This window comes from Sturnus vulgaris, chromosome 21 (genome assembly GCF_052056855.1).
Source record: "Sturnus vulgaris isolate bStuVul1 chromosome 21, bStuVul1.hap1, whole genome shotgun sequence".
Taxonomy (NCBI): domain Eukaryota; kingdom Metazoa; phylum Chordata; class Aves; order Passeriformes; family Sturnidae; genus Sturnus; species Sturnus vulgaris.
This window is the reverse complement of record NC_142263.1, coordinates 4,999,968-5,016,733: the sequence shown is the minus strand read 5'-3', so window position 1 is coordinate 5,016,733 and position 16,766 is coordinate 4,999,968. Positions and strand designations below refer to the sequence as shown.

General features: G+C 46.5%; 1 protein-coding gene across 2 annotated transcripts in view; it reads right to left on the bottom strand.

Annotated features, from left to right (window-relative positions):
* Positions 1–13,705, bottom strand: part of MYO1C (myosin IC) — a 49,310-nt gene extending 35,605 nt beyond the window's left edge. Inside the window, exon 1 of one of the 2 annotated variants that reach the window (XM_088177142.1) lies at positions 13,688–13,705. The gene's annotated coding sequence lies outside the window, so the exon portion shown is untranslated. Of the gene's footprint in view, positions 1–11,006; positions 11,140–13,687 lie in introns of those variants that run through there. The other variant, XM_088177141.1, reaches the window with a different exon arrangement.
* Between the last annotated feature and the right edge of the window lie 3,061 nt (positions 13,706–16,766).

Below are 16,766 nucleotides of genomic sequence, written 5' to 3'. Positions count from 1 at the left end.
GAATATTCCAAGAGTTTAAATACTGACGTTCCTATTGGATCAAACTGCCTTAAATCAAGATTTATTTTTTTTAACATAAAAGAAGCAGTGATGACATTGATGTTAAAAAACAAATTATTGGCCTGCAATTAAGCCCCCTTTGGATTGTAAGGAATATCTCATCTCTAAAGCAGTTTTAACTAAGGAGAACTACACAGTCTTGCTTCTGCATTTTCAAAGCTTTCTCCATTATCAGAGACATCAGTTTAATCAGAAACAGTGACACCACAGAACAGTGAAGGAGTCCATCCCTTTGTGGTTCTCAGGAATGTGTGTTGCACATCTGGATAAACATGGGTCTCAGCAGAGAATGGAAACATTCATTCCCCAGCTGTGGTTAGGTCCAAACTCTTTTTCTTTCTCTGTCTGATTTACTCCTAATCCTGCATTTGATGGTTGCTAAACAGCTCAGACCCTGCTGAGGCTGACACAACAGACCCAGGAATCTTCCTCATGACCCTTTACACCTCCTTTGTAAAGAAAACCTTCTTCAGGGCTGTGAGCTCCAGCTGAAAGAGGAGATCCTGAAGGAATTGACAGTTGTGACATTAACAGAAATGCCAACTGTCCCACAGCATCTTGTTCTCCATCAGGAGACGAGGACTGGCACTCCTCAGAGTAAGAGGCACAAAAGGGATGCATTCCCTGTTTATTTTTCATACCAAGTCCAAGGAAGCAGGCACTAAGTTGTTTGCTCGGTTTCAAAGGCAGGTCCAGGAGAAATAAGATATTTGTCTTCGTTCTAAAAAGTGAGAAGAACCACAGGTATGAGACTGGGAAGCTGAAAGCAGAGTTCATCATCCTGCTAGAAGTGCATGGATTTGGAGATCTCATGGAAGTTGGGTGTCTTCAGATCTTCTGTTCTGAGGCTGTGTGGGGAAACCCCACAGTCCACGGCAGCCAGGAACACAACAGGAACTGTCTGAAGGCTCATCCCGCTGGGAAGGAAACACCTTTTTCCCTCTGATTTGACAGGTATAGATCCTGTAGCTCCTCCTGGACAGATCAAGGACCTCCCCTTGGGGAGGTGCTGCAGGACCATGAGGGAATCTGAGCTCTAATCTGACAGAAGGATCCAGGAGTCTCCACAACAGCTATTTCACATAGAAAAATCAACATTTGTTATCAAACTCCATCATGTAATAAAACCATACAAACCACAGGCAGCAGCTTTGGTTCATTAGCCTGTATTTTCTGTTTTAACAACTCTCCCAAAGCCAGGGCAGCAGCATCTGCTGGTACAGCAACAACAGGAGCCCAGCCTTCATCACTCCAACAATGAGAGGAGGCTGCAAAAAGCTGAGAGCTCATACAACATGCAGGGCAAGCCCTAAATTAACCCTGCCTTGCCAGGGTCAGTGCTCTGCCCTCAGCTTCAGCAGTGTTGGAGTGCACCTGGGGCAGGAAAAAAGGTTAAGCTCTTTTATATCACCTAAAGGAAAGCATTAATATTTGAGGGTTTGTTTCAGGAGCTGTTGTTTGCACGGCTGAAGTAGAAAAACAGAGACACAGGGAAGTTCATCACTGTAAATTATTGATCTGCTGCTTTCTAGACACTGAAACTGGTAATTAAACAAATGGTAAAAAGATACTTCATCAATTATAGAGGTGCCACTTTAAATTACACTTGCTCCAGGATGAATAAAACACAGAGGTTAAATGCTTTGGGTACTTCATGCCTACTCCTTATTCAAAATCCTCATGGCAAAAACGATTCTAATTCTCAAATCCTACTGCTCCAGAGCTGTGTGCTCTGTATCAAGCTTCACAAAGGGAAATTAGAGTTTTGTTTCACAAGTCTTACTTCACACAATGTCCAGGAAACACAGCCCCATGGTCAGGAGAGAGCATTTGGAGCAGACAGCATTGGGATCCCCTTTCTGCTCATATATGTCAATACATGGCCATAAGTCAAGGCCCTGTGATAACAGCCCTTCCTCAAAAATCAGACCAAAAAGAAGAGACTTTTGTCTGCTAACAGCCACTTGTGCACTCTTGAGAAGCACTGGGCAGACATTTGACACTGGCCTGATGGTTTTTAGAAGCTATAGACATGTATACACCCTCCCCAACCTAAAATAACACCAGCAAGCTGCTTCTGAAGCAATATGGCAATGACATCAAAGATGCCCTTTTAAGCAGAAATTATGTCACAACCATGATGATGACTCAAATTTGATTTATGATAAATTTTTATGAGGGTGCACACCTTACTGCATCAAGCTTAAGGTCATCTCATTCCACATGTTAAATATGTGAATGTAAAAGTACCCTTGCTCCAATACTGATTTTGAAACAGAAACAGCAATCAAAGAAGAGCTTGGCCATGTTACACAAGTTCTCCAGAACCATTATTACATCTCAAATAGATCTCACCCTGGGAAAGCATTTAGTGGAGGCTGAGTTCATCAGTGATTGAGATAGGCCAGGGAATATGAATATTCCAGGTCCAAGGCTGCAAATGCAGCAGAAGCAGCTGCCTTAAAGGCAGGCACATGCAAAACAACCCTAACAGGTGGACACAGCTGGCATCCCTCATGGGGCTGGGAGGGAACAGCAGGGAAACAAGAGGCTGCTGCTAGAGCCAGAACAACCCTGGAAGTCAAAGAACTCTCATGGAGCAGTGGGGCAGGAGTGAAGTGGGAGTTCAGAGAGGAAAGAGAGGCTGAGATGGAGAACCATCAGAATATGGTGTGGAAGCTGGAGAGGATGGAAAGCTGCCAGGTTTCAGCTGATGGAAACAGCCCAAGTGGGAGATGGAGGCTGGACTGTAGGATTTTTGTGGAGGAAAGAACAGCAGTGGCTGGTAGGGGGACAGGAGAATCCAAGGCTGAGCTGACTCTTCCTACTGCTCCCCAGATAACGAGGCTGAAGCACAAGGAGAGCGAGCTCTGCCACGGGCCAGGTGCCAAGTGCTTTGTGAAGGGTTCCTTGCCTGTTCTGAGCAGAGTTACACAAGGTAAGGCTTTATTCATAAGTGCCTGATGGATCCTGTGTGTGCAGCAGCTCCTGCCAGCAGAGCAGTGTTTGTGGGAAATGTTAGGAAGAGTGTCTAAGAGAGATAAAGCCTTTGAGCTGCAGACGAAGCTGCCAGCCCTCATTTCCAGCTTGTCAGAGCAAGTCCTCCTTGAAGTCAGCAGCCTGGAATGAAGAGAATCTGGCATTTGTGCATGGATGTATGGCTCAGACAGGCAGGGCGGAGCGGCTGCCTTTAATCAGACTTTCCACAAAGGAGGGGGAGTGGGAGTGGCAAAGTGCACTGAGTGATGGGCGGTATCTGCTGTACATCCACAAATTCCTCTCCTCCGACTTCGGATTGCAAGCCTGGCCTCCTTTCCTGCTTCCACCAGCCCCTAGAGCAGGAGGGGAAGGGCTGTACAGGACTGGAATCTCAGAGTCCTTCACATTCTCAGAATTCCTGGTGTGTGTGAGAGGCAGCACACACTTGTCTGGTGAGCTGACAAATTCCACAACAGCTGATGGCTCCCAGCAGTAGCTACATGCAGGTAGCTGCAGGGCTAAACCCCCTATTTAAATTTGGAATTAACTAATCCAAAACTCACTCTTTCAAGTGCTAACCCGCTCCAGCTCACCTGCTGAGTGACAGCTGGTTGTGAAGCCTCTTCACACACAGTGCATCAAAAAGGAGCAAAGCTCCAAAACATTTTAATCCAGCTGCCCACTACAGCATAAAGAATTCCAGGGCAAACCACTTTTGGTTGTTTTCTACCCTCACAATGAGGCTACAGTGCAGTACATCACACAGAGCTTCAATTCCATCTAGAAATAGCCTCCCGAGGTCTCTGTTGCAGGACGGCAGTCTTAAATTCTGTTTCCTTGTGTGCCACTGCTGGTGGTGACAGCAACAAATTGCAGGAACCTGCAGGTCTGCCCGGAGTGGGCACAGAGCCAGATCCAACCTCTCACACGGAAGGTTTTGGCAGCAGAATTAATTCCTTCTCCCTTACCCTTTCTGTGTCACTCACATCATACTCAGACACCACAACACAGTAACCTTGCTCTACAGCCCATCACAAATGCCTTGTTAGAGTCACACAAGGGCTCAAAGGTTTCTTGGATCTTTATACCTGGTGAAAAGCAGGGCAAAAGTGGGAATCCTTGCATCCTCACCTGGGTAAGGTATCCCCCATCCTGACCCTCAGGGCACTGGTTTTCCCAAACTCCATCCATGCAAAATAATGCTCTGGGAAGGGGAAGAGAGCAAAATATTCCAGTGCCCAACTGGACCCCTGTGCCTTGGGCTCTTCCCCCCATTTTGGATCCCAGCCACTCTGAAGATGCTTTGGCAAGAGGCAGAACAGACAGCAGCTTTTCCTGGCTCTGTGTCCAAGCGTGTGCAGCCTGGAGGGATTTATCAGTGCCTCTCTTCTTGAGGTGACAGCACATTAAAGGGCACAGCAGTGCAGGACTCCATGGGCAGGTGCTCCAGCACTGCTCAGGAGCTGGGACTGCTGGAGCTTGGGAATCTCATTATGAGCACTGGAGTGGAGATTGCCTGTTCTGTTTGTAAACCTTGATAAAGCCAACATTTAGAAAACAACTAATTACCATTTATGTTCCAAACAGCTGGCCTAGCTCCACATCCACATGCTGGGAGGTTTTAGTGCCAATCAGCCTACACATCAGAGCACAAAAGTCCCCCAGTGTGACTGCAGAACCTTCTAGCAAACAAACTTCTCACTAGCACTGGCTGCAAGGATCAAAACACAGCAGTGTAAGAATAGAACAGCCACACAAGCCATCATTCCCACATCATTACATTACAGACACTTGTCCAAGGTGAAAAGGGCACAGAAAGTGTCCTCTGAGGTGCCAGAGGACAGTCCCAGGCTGCTGTCAGCTGGCCTGGACAGCTGATGTTACTGTCACACATCCTCTGTCCCAGCTGTGCCTGTCCTGGCCCTCTCCCCCTCTGGACTGGGACTAAGATCCACTCAGCTCTGACCAGACAGTTCAGGGAGCTAAACAAATAGAAAACGTTGTTCCCTTCATCACTGCCCTCCCAACTTTGTTTCAAAGAGTTAAAGGGTCAAATGGATGCAAGTACAAGGCCGGGAGTGAAGAACTACAGTGAAACCAATTTCAATTGGTTTAGTGAAAAGTGGAACAAGATGATCTTTAAAATCTTCCAACGCAGACCATTCCATGATTCTAAAGAGAACTGATATCAGGATAAGCTTATCTTAGATACTGGGGGAACACAAAAGAACGGGCATTTCGTGGAAGTGACGTGGATGAAGTTCCAAGACTCTCTGGCTGCTTGTTCACCCCCTCCCCTCTGCACACCCTCATGCCTTGAGCACTGAAATCCTGGAGAAGTGATGCAAGGACAGCATCGCCCCGGCAGCCCTGGGGACAAGCCCAGGAATGCCACCAGGGGTACAGCCTGTCAGCTGCAGTGCTCCAGGAGCAGGGGAGCACCACCATAAATCACCTAACCTGACATGTGGGGACCCTGTCCCAGCACTGCTCTGCTTCTCCAAAAAGCTGCAAAACCTGACACTTTTTGGCCTTAGAAATGAGGGCTGCTGCTGGTGGGTTTCGGTTGCCAGCACACAGGAGAGGAGCAGCTCACTCCACACTGAGCCATTTATCGACCCAAATGAACCTCCCCATCCCCTATCAATCCACAAGTGTCAATCCAGCCCACACTAAACACTGATTGATTTTCTACTCTAACGAGCACCGTGTCACATTTGTGTTAACTACTCATCAGTTCAGATAAGTGGTTTGCAATTAAGATAATATGAAACCAGTGGAAGTGTGGCCTGAAAAGCACTTTCAAGAGTTGAGCACGCAGAAATTCACTGCTCAGAACAGGCAGCCAGGTACCAAACTGACAGCTTTTAGACTTTTACACCAGAATTTACCTTTCCAAATCAAAAAGTTTTGTCACAACCTAATTGTTCTTTGGAAGGCAATAACTGGCTCATACAAAGATTCCTTCCCAGATGTGCACACTCACCCTGCAGCAACACTGATTTCCTTCCTCTCAGGTGACACCACAATCCTTTCACAGGTGCTCCCTATTCTGATGGCATGCAAGCAGCATTCCAGCACTCAGTGACAAACAGCCAACTTCACTGAAGCCTCCAGAAAAAAAAATAAACAGTTACAGGAGCTCAGCTTGTGAGTTCCATGGCCGTGAGCCTGGACATTGCTCACATTCTCATCCTACACGGAGCCACTTGGTGGAATTTTCCTCCCAGTTCAACTGCTTTGGACACCAGCAGCTGCCAGTTGAACACATTCAGGTTACAGCTGGAACTCCCCTGTCCCCACCTAGATCCGGAAATTTCAGAGCAGACACTTGGCAACCACTCAGGTTTCAGTTTGAAGAGAGAGAGAGATCAAACAGCCTCCTGCACAAGGGTTTTTTTTTGCATAGAGAACACCACATCTCTTGCAACATTTCCTCTTCACATGGAGCCCTCATGACCAGGCTGCCAGAGCAGCAGGAAATCCTCACTCCCTCCCAGCACTCATTACCTGCCAGGCTGCCAGCACCAGTCATGCCCTGCTTTTCTCTCCAAGAAGTGCAGCTCATCTTTTTATTTTACTCTCCTTTCTGCTACTTCCTTGTACCAAGACACAAATACCTCAAAATCAGATTAGGTTTATACTTGAATCAAATAACGTCTGAAAGCTTTACCCTTATATGTAAAAGGCTCATAACCATCAGCCCTTGTATTCTTTAATTATATCAGGCAAAGAAAAAAGACACTGTGCTTCTTCATTATGTTGTTTTTCTTATGAGTTCTAAGGGACTTTAACACACCTGGTTTGGAAATACCTCTTGGATGTGCATAAATTATCCCAAATTCCTCCTAGCTTTCTCAAATCCCTGCAAAAGCCGTCATGAGAGTGCTGTTTATTCTGTGGATTGAGGAGACACCTCTTTGGTGATCTTAAAGGACAATATTTTAAGGTATTGAACTGACAGACAGCACTACAGCTCATCTGCACTTTTACAATCGAGACTCAATTTACAGAGCTGCTTTCTGCTGGAAACCAAATTTTTAAGTGCTGAAACTAAGCTCCAACTGAAGCAATACAAGAACCAGGACAATGGGCATTTGTCCCCAAGTTGTTCCATAAAGCTGAGCTTTAATTTTCTTCAGCTGAATAGTCTGTGAGTCCCCTTCTCTGGGAGGATGTGGAGGCCAACAGAGCAAAACGAGATTGATCAGATCTCTGATACAGGCTTATTCTGGCCTCATCATCTTTTCTGCCTCCCACACATCTGTATCTCCATCGAACTTTTTCAGCCTCCACTTTTTGGCGTCTACTTTCCTTGCTGACCTCCCACACCACTTTTGGTCTCCCACTCCTTTTCAGTTCCTGCTTTTCTTATTGGTCTCACACCCTTTCTCAGCCTCCACTTTTCCTTCTGGGTTTTCAGCCTCTGGTTTTCTCTCAGATTCCATCCCTTCAGCCAGCACAGAATATTCAAACCCCTTGAAGGTTACGAAATTGTAAATTCCCTTTCCAAACAACCACGTTTCACCTTGATATGTCCATCCATATTTTTTCTACAGCCCAGCTGACCAGAAATAGCCCATGTCCATCCTGACACCTTGCAGTCAGAACAACTTGGGTTTATGCCCAAGGAAACCTGGGGGCTCTCTCAGTAATTCCAGTCCTGCTGGGATTATCACAGCACTGTACAGATGTTTTAATGGAAGTATAAAAGTAAAACATGAGAATTTTTGGGGTGGTAAAAGCTGATGCTCTAAGCTTTGCTGATGGCTCCATAAACTGCTGTTCCCAGGTCTTAACCACCAGATTTCTGGACAGAAGATCAGCGAAATTAAATATAATCTGTATTCCCACAGAGTACTATAGGTTGGGCACACACAAAAACACACTCTGTACTTCTCTGCAGAACTTGCTTTTGATCCCCTCCCTCACTTTTAAGAGCAAACAAATCCATGCACAAATAAAATGAGGATTTTGCAAGTCACATATTTTGTACTCGCCTTCATTTCCACATGAGACAAAGTTTTCCTTTCTGTTTTCCAACAAAATTGTGTTCAAAAAAGTTTGAGATTTGTGAAAAATCAAAAATAAACTTTTTGAATACACTATTTAAAATGCAGCACTTGGTTTACTTGAGAAATGTGACGGATGCTGTGCTGGTTGTTTATTCAGAACCCCAAAACCAACCAGGGACACAAACCCTGGCTGTTGTTAAAACCTTTACAGGTGTAAAGGGTGGGGAGGGAGGCTCCCTGCAATATCTGTGGGAGAACTCCATGCTAATACAGAACAGCAAATAATGAACCAGGAAGAAGCAGAAAAGCTCACAACTGAACTCCAGTGCTCACTCAAGCAAAAGAAACATCTGTTTTGCTGTCTGAGTTCCAATTCTGTGTGAGAGAGAATTCCTGGCTTCCTGGTGCAAAGGTGTGGCTTTCCCTCTCAAGAAGTACAAGAAGTTCAAACAGACTCCAAAAGTCCTAAGAGTGGAAGACAACCTGTTATTTAAAACAACAAGATGTATGGACACAGAACAAGGCTTCCTGGTCTCTAATTTGGAAGGTTCAATAAAACTCTAGAAAAGCCCAGCACTAATTTGTGCAATAATCTTCCCTCCCTCCAAACCACACCGTTGGACTCACCAGCTTTTTCTGCAGATCAAAACCTGAGTTGCAGCAGCACCATTTGTAATGCAGTGCTGTGTGGTGTTGCAAATATGCACCAGGTTTTGTTTTCTCCAAAACGTTGGTTATAGTGTGCAGCCTTGTAAAGCACAGAACTGCATATTTTAGTTATTAAACTTTGCAAACAAGTCTGGTTGTTGAAAGTCATTTCCCTGAGTAAACAATGACTCAGTGTGGGCTGTATAATGTACAAGTTATTAGTTACTGTTAGTGAGTTTAAAAAAACCCAACTCTATACAAAGGCCTGCTTCAGAATGGAAAATAGTTTTCCTCCTACTTCTACAGTCCCAGTTATATTGTTTCAGTGGAATTTAATTTTCTAAAAAGCTAAACAGATCACTATCTCTTCATTATATAATTGGACATTGACTTAACTGGACCCTTCAGCCATGAACAATATGTGCAGTGTGAAAGCTGAGTTTACCCTTTTTCTGTTCTCAGTTTGTCATTATAATGCTGAAGTAAAGCTGATTCTTTCCTGGGTAGGAATATCCCATTTAGACCAGGCAGCAGGTGGCAATGAAAACAGACATAAAGACAACCATAAAATATTGAGTGTATGGTAACGAAGAAAAATGCAATTGCAAGCTCAATAAAATCCTCTGACAAACACTGCTCCCTAGTTGAATTACAGCTCCTTCCATAATCCTTCTCTTCATTAGCAAAAAGGCCAAATACACCTGGTGATTGTCAGCTGGCAGAAGGCATGGGATCACTTTGCCTAATGAAATTCAGCTGCTAAGGCACAAGGTTTCCCTGCAGCCTCAAACCCCCTCCAAAGGCTGTTTTCCTGCTCCAGGGTGCACTGTCCCAGGTTAGGAGCACATCTCTGTGTTATCTTTTGTAAGGGGGGAAAGCTCTGGTCAGACACCAGAACACTAAAAGGAAATATAGAGAATATCACGGAATATCCTGAGCTGGAAGGGACCCACAAGGATCATCCATTCCAACTCCTGGCCCTGCACACACATCCCAACAATCTCACCCTGAGCATCCCTGGGAGCGTTATCCAAATTCTCCTGGAGCTCTGGCAGCCTTGGGGCTGTGCCCATTCCCTGGAGAGCCTGGGCAGTGCCCAGCACCCTCTGGGGAAGAACCTTTTCCTAAAATCCAACTTAACCCTCCCCTGGCACAGCTCCTGCTCTTCCCTCCTGCTGTCACAGAGCAGAGGAAGCTGCAGCCCCCAATGGGATCTGACCTCAGTCTCCTTCTCCAGGCTGAACAAACCGAGTGACCTCATCTGCTGTCACAGGACTTCCCCTCTCGACCTTTCATCATCTTCGTGGCGAACTGTGGTGAAACTTTACTAGAAAAGTGCCTTCAAAAGAAATTACCAAAGTAAACTTGAAGGCACAGCTCTATCTTCTAGAGCCCAGCCTGCAGGCTGAGTGCCATCACAGCTGTCACAGAGCACTTTTTAGTCATTTATGGACTCTCCATTTCCTGGCAAATATCACAACACATTTTGACACGACATTCGTCACCACCGACAATGACACTGCCCGTTCAAAGTGACAAAGCTTCGAGTGCCTGCAGCCTGCTGTGCCTCCCAGCCCTGGGACCTCACTGCCCAGAAGGCAAACACTGCAGCACTCCAGAGGTGCTGCCAAAATGTCAAATTCGACGTCCATTTATTATCAGCTGCTGAACTGAATCACAGGAAGGGCGGTGGCCAGGCTGGCCCAAGGTCACCACACTGGTTGTGTCCCAGGAAAGCTGGACATTGGCACCTGACCAAATGCTTTCCTAAAGAAAAAAAGCTGCGAGGGAGAGCTATCCAGGCATGCATGAATGCCACAGGAGTTCTAAATACTAACCTTTACTGCCTTGCAGTACAGGAATTTAATATAGAACAGACTACACTGGAGATACACAGCAACAGAAAAGGTACTGGCCCTGCTGCTCCTCGCTGTATTTAAATATTTAAATAAGGCAGGGCAGGGCTGTAAGGAACACTTCCACCCCCACAGAACATGACTCAGTTGCAACAAATTACTTGAGATTTGTCCACTCCAAACCTTCTGCCATAACAAGCTTTGTTAGCCTTTCACACTGACTTGTGCTTACATCTTTATTAATACTTTCTGGGAAGAGCTGGCCACCCATCCCACTGATATATCAACAAGAAACATGCAGAGGAGGGCACAAAACACAGAGCAGGATATTTTCCAGCAGAGAGATCCCTGAATCCAGGCACAGAAAGGCACAGCACAAGTGGCTCCCTCCGGGCAGAAAAAGAGCTGTGCTACAATCTCAGAGGAAGACAAGGCATGCAAACCTCACCCACTAGAGCTGACAGCAGGTTGGAAGGATGGTTTCTGGAGAAGCCAGGGATAGCAATCCTAGGCAGAGCCAACCACATCACTCAGGAGCTGGTTCCACAGCAGTAAAGCAGCGTTTAACACAGGAAAAGCCCTGACAGGAGACACACACACATACCATAATTGCAATCACTTTGTGCCAGCACAAAGGGCCCAGCTGATCCCAGCCTTTCCTGCCTCTGTGCAGATGTTGCTGGGCTGGGAAACTGCTCCTCACAAATCATCTGTTTGTTTGGCCTGCTCACTTCTGATCTGGATCACTTCTCACAGGTTAACCACCTCTGGCTGCCACTGATAGAGGTAACCCAAAGCACAACACAGATGGTTTTCCCCACGGTAACACTTCAGCAGCACACAAATCAGCCTTTATAAACGGCTCTTTAGCCTGTGTGAAAGGACAAGTGATTGAGTTACACTCACATCTCTTACAGAGGGCTGTGGGACAGACCAGCCCCAGGAAAATCTGCTGCACTTTGAGTTCCTTCCACCTGTTTTTCTGCAGCACCTGTAACACATCAGCTTTTCCCAAACACGCATTTGTCCTCCAGAAGACACTACTGGTTATGTGAGAACACTGCTCACTCATCAGTCCTTTGAACTGGGGGGCAAAGTGCTGCAGCCCAGTGCTCTGCAATATTTTCCATGCTGGAACCATTCACAGGTGCCAGGTAAGAGCCAAGGGAAGGGGCAGTGGGAGCTGGATTTTATACACTGCCCTGGGACTGTGGCAGCTGCTGCAGTTTGTTTTTCCTGCATTTGGAGCAGACTTTTCCCTTGGACAAGGGTAGAGGAATTTGTCCAGTTCCTAGAAAGCATGTGGCTCCCAATGCAGTAATAAGCAACATGACACTACAGACAGAAAAACTCCAAATATCTGAACAAGACTATGACTATCTTAGCTTTGCATAAAGGCATCCATAGAGTGTGAGCTTATTCATAGAAAGAAACACTATATTTAATGTTATAAAGCATTTTTAGCCCCCAGTGTTTTACTGGCCTTCCTCCAGTGGGCTTAAATCAAATGAAAAAATTAAAGTGGCTTGACTCATTTTGTCAGGATCCATGTAAGTTCTCTCACAGTTATTATAAATCCTGACAATGCACTGTAAATCACAAGTTTCTTCACTATTAATTATGAAGAAGAGAATAGAAATTACACACTGTGGATCCTGACTCACATGGGATCTCTCCCTCAGTGTGTTATGATTCACACCTTTTTTTTTCACTTTAAAAATAAATCTATCCTTTATACCATGACAAATTAGGACAACATGTGTTCAGTGTAGCTCTCCTTTGGTCCCTGACAGGCAGAACACAAAATTCATATTTACACAGCCCCTCCCTAAAACCCATTATCTAAACTGAAACCCCTGAAGTATTATGACAGTGGTTACCATATCAGGGCCTACTGTGAAAATTAAGAACTCATCAGTTCCATAAGCCTTAGGCAGTTTCTAAAACTTTTGAAAAGGTGCTGACAACTGGCAATTGTCTATTGCTCCAAAAGGGGATGAAAGAAAAATGCCTTTCTTACCAAGTACTCTATGATGTGGTTCTGTTTTCATGGCTTGTCCCACCAACCAAGCAAATTTTCTCAATTGTCACTTTTACAAACTAAGCAGCTGCCATCCACAAGTAGTTATGGAGGAGCCTTCCGCCCTAAGCAACTGTCAGAGAGAGATTAAATATCAGAATAATCTCTGTATTGTATCTCAGAATCACTTCTCCTCTGTAATCCTCCCAACGACGAGAATGCAACTCAAGCCGTATTACTCAGAAAATTCAAGTTACTAGAATGAGTTGCTCATTCAGGCAGAGTCAGATTCCTCCCATGAGTCACTGTCACTTAAAGCAATTAACTCCAGGTATATTAGAACTGGGAAGAACTGGCATGGAAAGCAGCACTAGAGATGGGGATCCCTGAGTCCCAGTGGGGACGCAGACGTGTCTAAATTGGAGAAGTTAAGGAGTTTGACCATCTCCACCTGTGAGAGTGGACTAAATACACCGAGATTTCTCCATTAAGTGCTTCGAGACACCTGTGCAAGCACCGGCAAAGAAGGAAGAATTCCTCCAAGGTGAACGTCAGCGCTGTGCACGGCAGGGCGGATCACACCCAGCAGCGCTCGGAGCTGTAACGCAAGTTCGGGATGTACAGCAAGCCTGTCTTGACAAGGGCAAGCCAAGCCAAGGCGCCTGCAGCCCCGGCCGTGTCACGGCCACGTCTGAGCCGGGAGCAGCCCCGCCACACCCAGCCCGGCTCCCCGCGAGCAGCCTGGCCCAGGGCAGGGCAGGCTGTGCGGGATGCGCGCACGGAAGCGTTACCGGAGCTCAGCCCCGCTCCGCCGGGAGCCGGGCAGCGAGAACTGCTCCGGGCGGCCGCAGCCACGCCGTGCCGCCGCCAGCACGCCGGCTGCTCTACCCCGCTCGTTTGTCCCGTCCGTGGGGAACGTCCCGAGTTTCCGGCAAGGTCGGCGGCTGCGGGAGAACGGCCGAGCCGCGGCCGCCCGGGGCGCTGCCCCCGTGTACCCCGCAGCCATGTGCCCGAGCGCCGGTGCTGCCGGGCGGGCAGGAGGCGGCCGCGCACACCGCTCGCTCACTCACTCCCTCACTCGCTCGCTCGGCTCCCCCAGCCCCGCTCACCTGCGCTCGGTGCCCCGGGACGCGCGGCTCGGGGCCCTGCGGCGGCTCCGCGAGCGCCTGGGCGCTGACTGCCCGCGGGAGCCCGCGCCGCGCCGCTAGTGAGCATGTCCGAGCGCCGGGCATGCGGGCTGGGGCCGCTGCTCCGCCCTCGCTCACCTGCACCGGCCCCGCAGCTCCGCCGGGAGCCGCCTCGCCCCCCGGCACGGCACAGCAGGGCACAGCCCGCGCTGGTTACGCGGTCCCCGGCAGCAGCATCCTGCCCAGCGGCTTCTGCACCCCGCTGTTGGTGTTGCCTCCAAGGGCAGACGCACCTGTCTGCTGCAGAGGGATGAGATGAAGCTGGAGCGCTGATGGTAATTGTACCGGCCCCTCCTGGCTGTGGGAGTCATCAGAAGTGCTCTCGTTCCGGGGAAGGACGCAGGGTGAAGCTCCCGAGTGATTGCACCGAGCTCGGGTAACCCATCCGCTGTGAGCAGCAGGTTGGTTCATCCCACACAGGGGTGAAATACCCGAGGCAGTCTCGTCAGGATCCACAGGAAATTCTGCACATTGAACGGCCTAAACCGCTCTGAACTGAAGCAGTAAAGCTCTGCTCTTGCCACTCCTACAGCAGTTTAAAGCATCTTAAAGTTTCTCTAAAACCACCCCTCTTCGGCCATTCCTGCAGCACCAACACTGCTTGACACACACTTTTCAAAGGAGCAAGTTCATTGAATATTTAAAACTTTTTAGAAAGTTGAACCAATACCTTTTCTCTTTTTGATGTGCTAAGGTTTAAAGGAACATTTCCCCCTGGGAACAACAATTCAGTCCTGCCAGTGTGCCCTACTATCTCTAAAAATAAGTCAGTAACACTCTGCAAAACAAAGAACAACAGAATTTCCACTGTCTCCTCTCCCAACAAAGCAGAGGGAGCTCTCAGTTTTTTTCTGAAGTAAAATGACTCTACCTGACAATTATGTAACCACCCAGTAAATGTCTCAGCTCATTTTCAGATTGTGTTTCAGATTAGTCACTAGAAAGACAATGCTAGGAAACAGCAGCAACGTGCACAGATGTGCACTTTAGTACAAGATGGCTCTACCAGAGCTGAAGATCCGTTAAACAGGTTTTAAATAGCTATGACACAGAGACAGAAATTCACAGTTGCATTTAGGTACTTCCAAACACTTTCAATTTTACACAGCTCCTTTTCTTTCGACTCCTTTAATTAAGAGTTATAAAAATACCGATAGAAAATGTTCTGAAGCAAAACACACAGAACAACCATTCATTCCAAGAAAACTGAAATTATTCTTAGAAAAGTACCATCTTTCTCAACTGTGTGTGTCAAACCAGAAGCGATCAGCTCACGGATTTCCATTTGCTTACATACAAACCCTGAACACAAGTCAATGAAGTCCCAAATTAACAGAATAGTCAGTTCCTTGAGATATTTTAAAGTTTGTTAATGTGTGCTTGTACCACTGAATTTTCCACATGTGAACCTTCCTGTAACATTCAGGGCATGAACCCCACGACAGCACAATCAACACAAGAGGAACAAAATAACTGTTTCAAAGCTCTTTTCCTTCCTCTGCAGTCTGAAAGTGCTCCCAGAATTGTGACAGAATTCATACAGCCAGGCCAAACTGGGCTCACTGCAGTATTTCTACAGGAAATAAATTTGAATTATTTTCTAAACTCCCACTCACTTCACTACTGGTAAATCCATCCCAGAGAGACAAAACTGTTCACAGCACAGCTCCAGTCACTCCAACGACCAACCAGCCCTGCAAACCCTCCCATTCTTGCCCTGGAGTTGCTCAGCTCAGGTCTAAGGTGGTTATTGTGTAACCACCAGTGCCAGAAGGGGACAGAAGAATAAAAGCCAGGCTTACAGTCCTGCGCTCTGCCTTGTGCCCGACCACGCGGATGATTTCTCCTGTAGGGACACGTTCAATCTGCAGCTCCATTTTCTCAAAGTCAGTAAATCCCTCTATTCTTTGTGGATAGTTCTGAGTTCAGTGTGCAGCAGCAGCAGCAGCCAAGCTTGACTGAGTGCAGCCTTTGGTTCGGAGCCCTGTTGTGAGAGGAAAAGATGAACCTCTGTATTTATACTAAGTGTTAGGTGAGAGCTGAAACAATGAAGTTCAAGACTGGTTTCCACTCATTCCAACGTGCCACGACAGTTCCAAGAAGCCTAAATTTATGTTTGTGTTTATTGCCTCCAACTTTGCTGCTGTTCCATTTCTGTCCCACCGGGCTCAGGAAAGTCAGGTCGCTGCGGATGCTGTTTCTGAGGTGTTGGCACGAAACAATCCCATGGTGGACTTCAAAAACCTACCAAGAGATTTTGTACAGAAAAAAAAATCCTTCATCTTTGCCTCCAAGAGCAAGCAATAGAAAACCCTGATTGCTCCCATGGTAACTACAGGAAGTTCTGCAAACTGCTGCAGAACGGAATCATTATTAATTGAGTCCTTGAGTAGCTAACTAATTATGGCAAAGGAAATTAATTGGCATGTTACAGCATGAAAATTCCTACAAATAGGAGAAAAATAATCTGGTGAACACTGGTTTAAGTGCAATTACAGAGCTTTACAATGATCATGCCATTCATTAATGGAGTGGCCAGACCTATCACCCTCCAAAAAAAGAGATCAGATATCCTGACTGTGACTAGGGGGGATAAAATCAGTCTCAATTTTAGGTGTTTTAAGATTTGATGAGGACATAATTCCTTCTATCTTCTTGGAAGAGCCAAATTTGAATTTTCAACTCTACTAACAAACCAACTGCAGTTGATAATGCTTGCTAAGAAAGCATTAACAAGACTAATTAATAAGATTAACAAGCACTGGTCACTCCAGAGCAGATACAGGTAACACAATTCTGTTCAGCAACTGCAAAGAAAGGGCCTGTGACTGTTCTGTGTTCCATATCTGGAATAATTATTATGATGCCTCCTTAGCTGTTATACACAAGATTGTTCCAGTCCAACAGTTTGTTTCCCTGAGCACTTCCCAATATGGAGTTCTACTAAAAAAAAAATAGATTTTATCACATTTAAAAACCCAACTGTGACTTCCCCAAACAA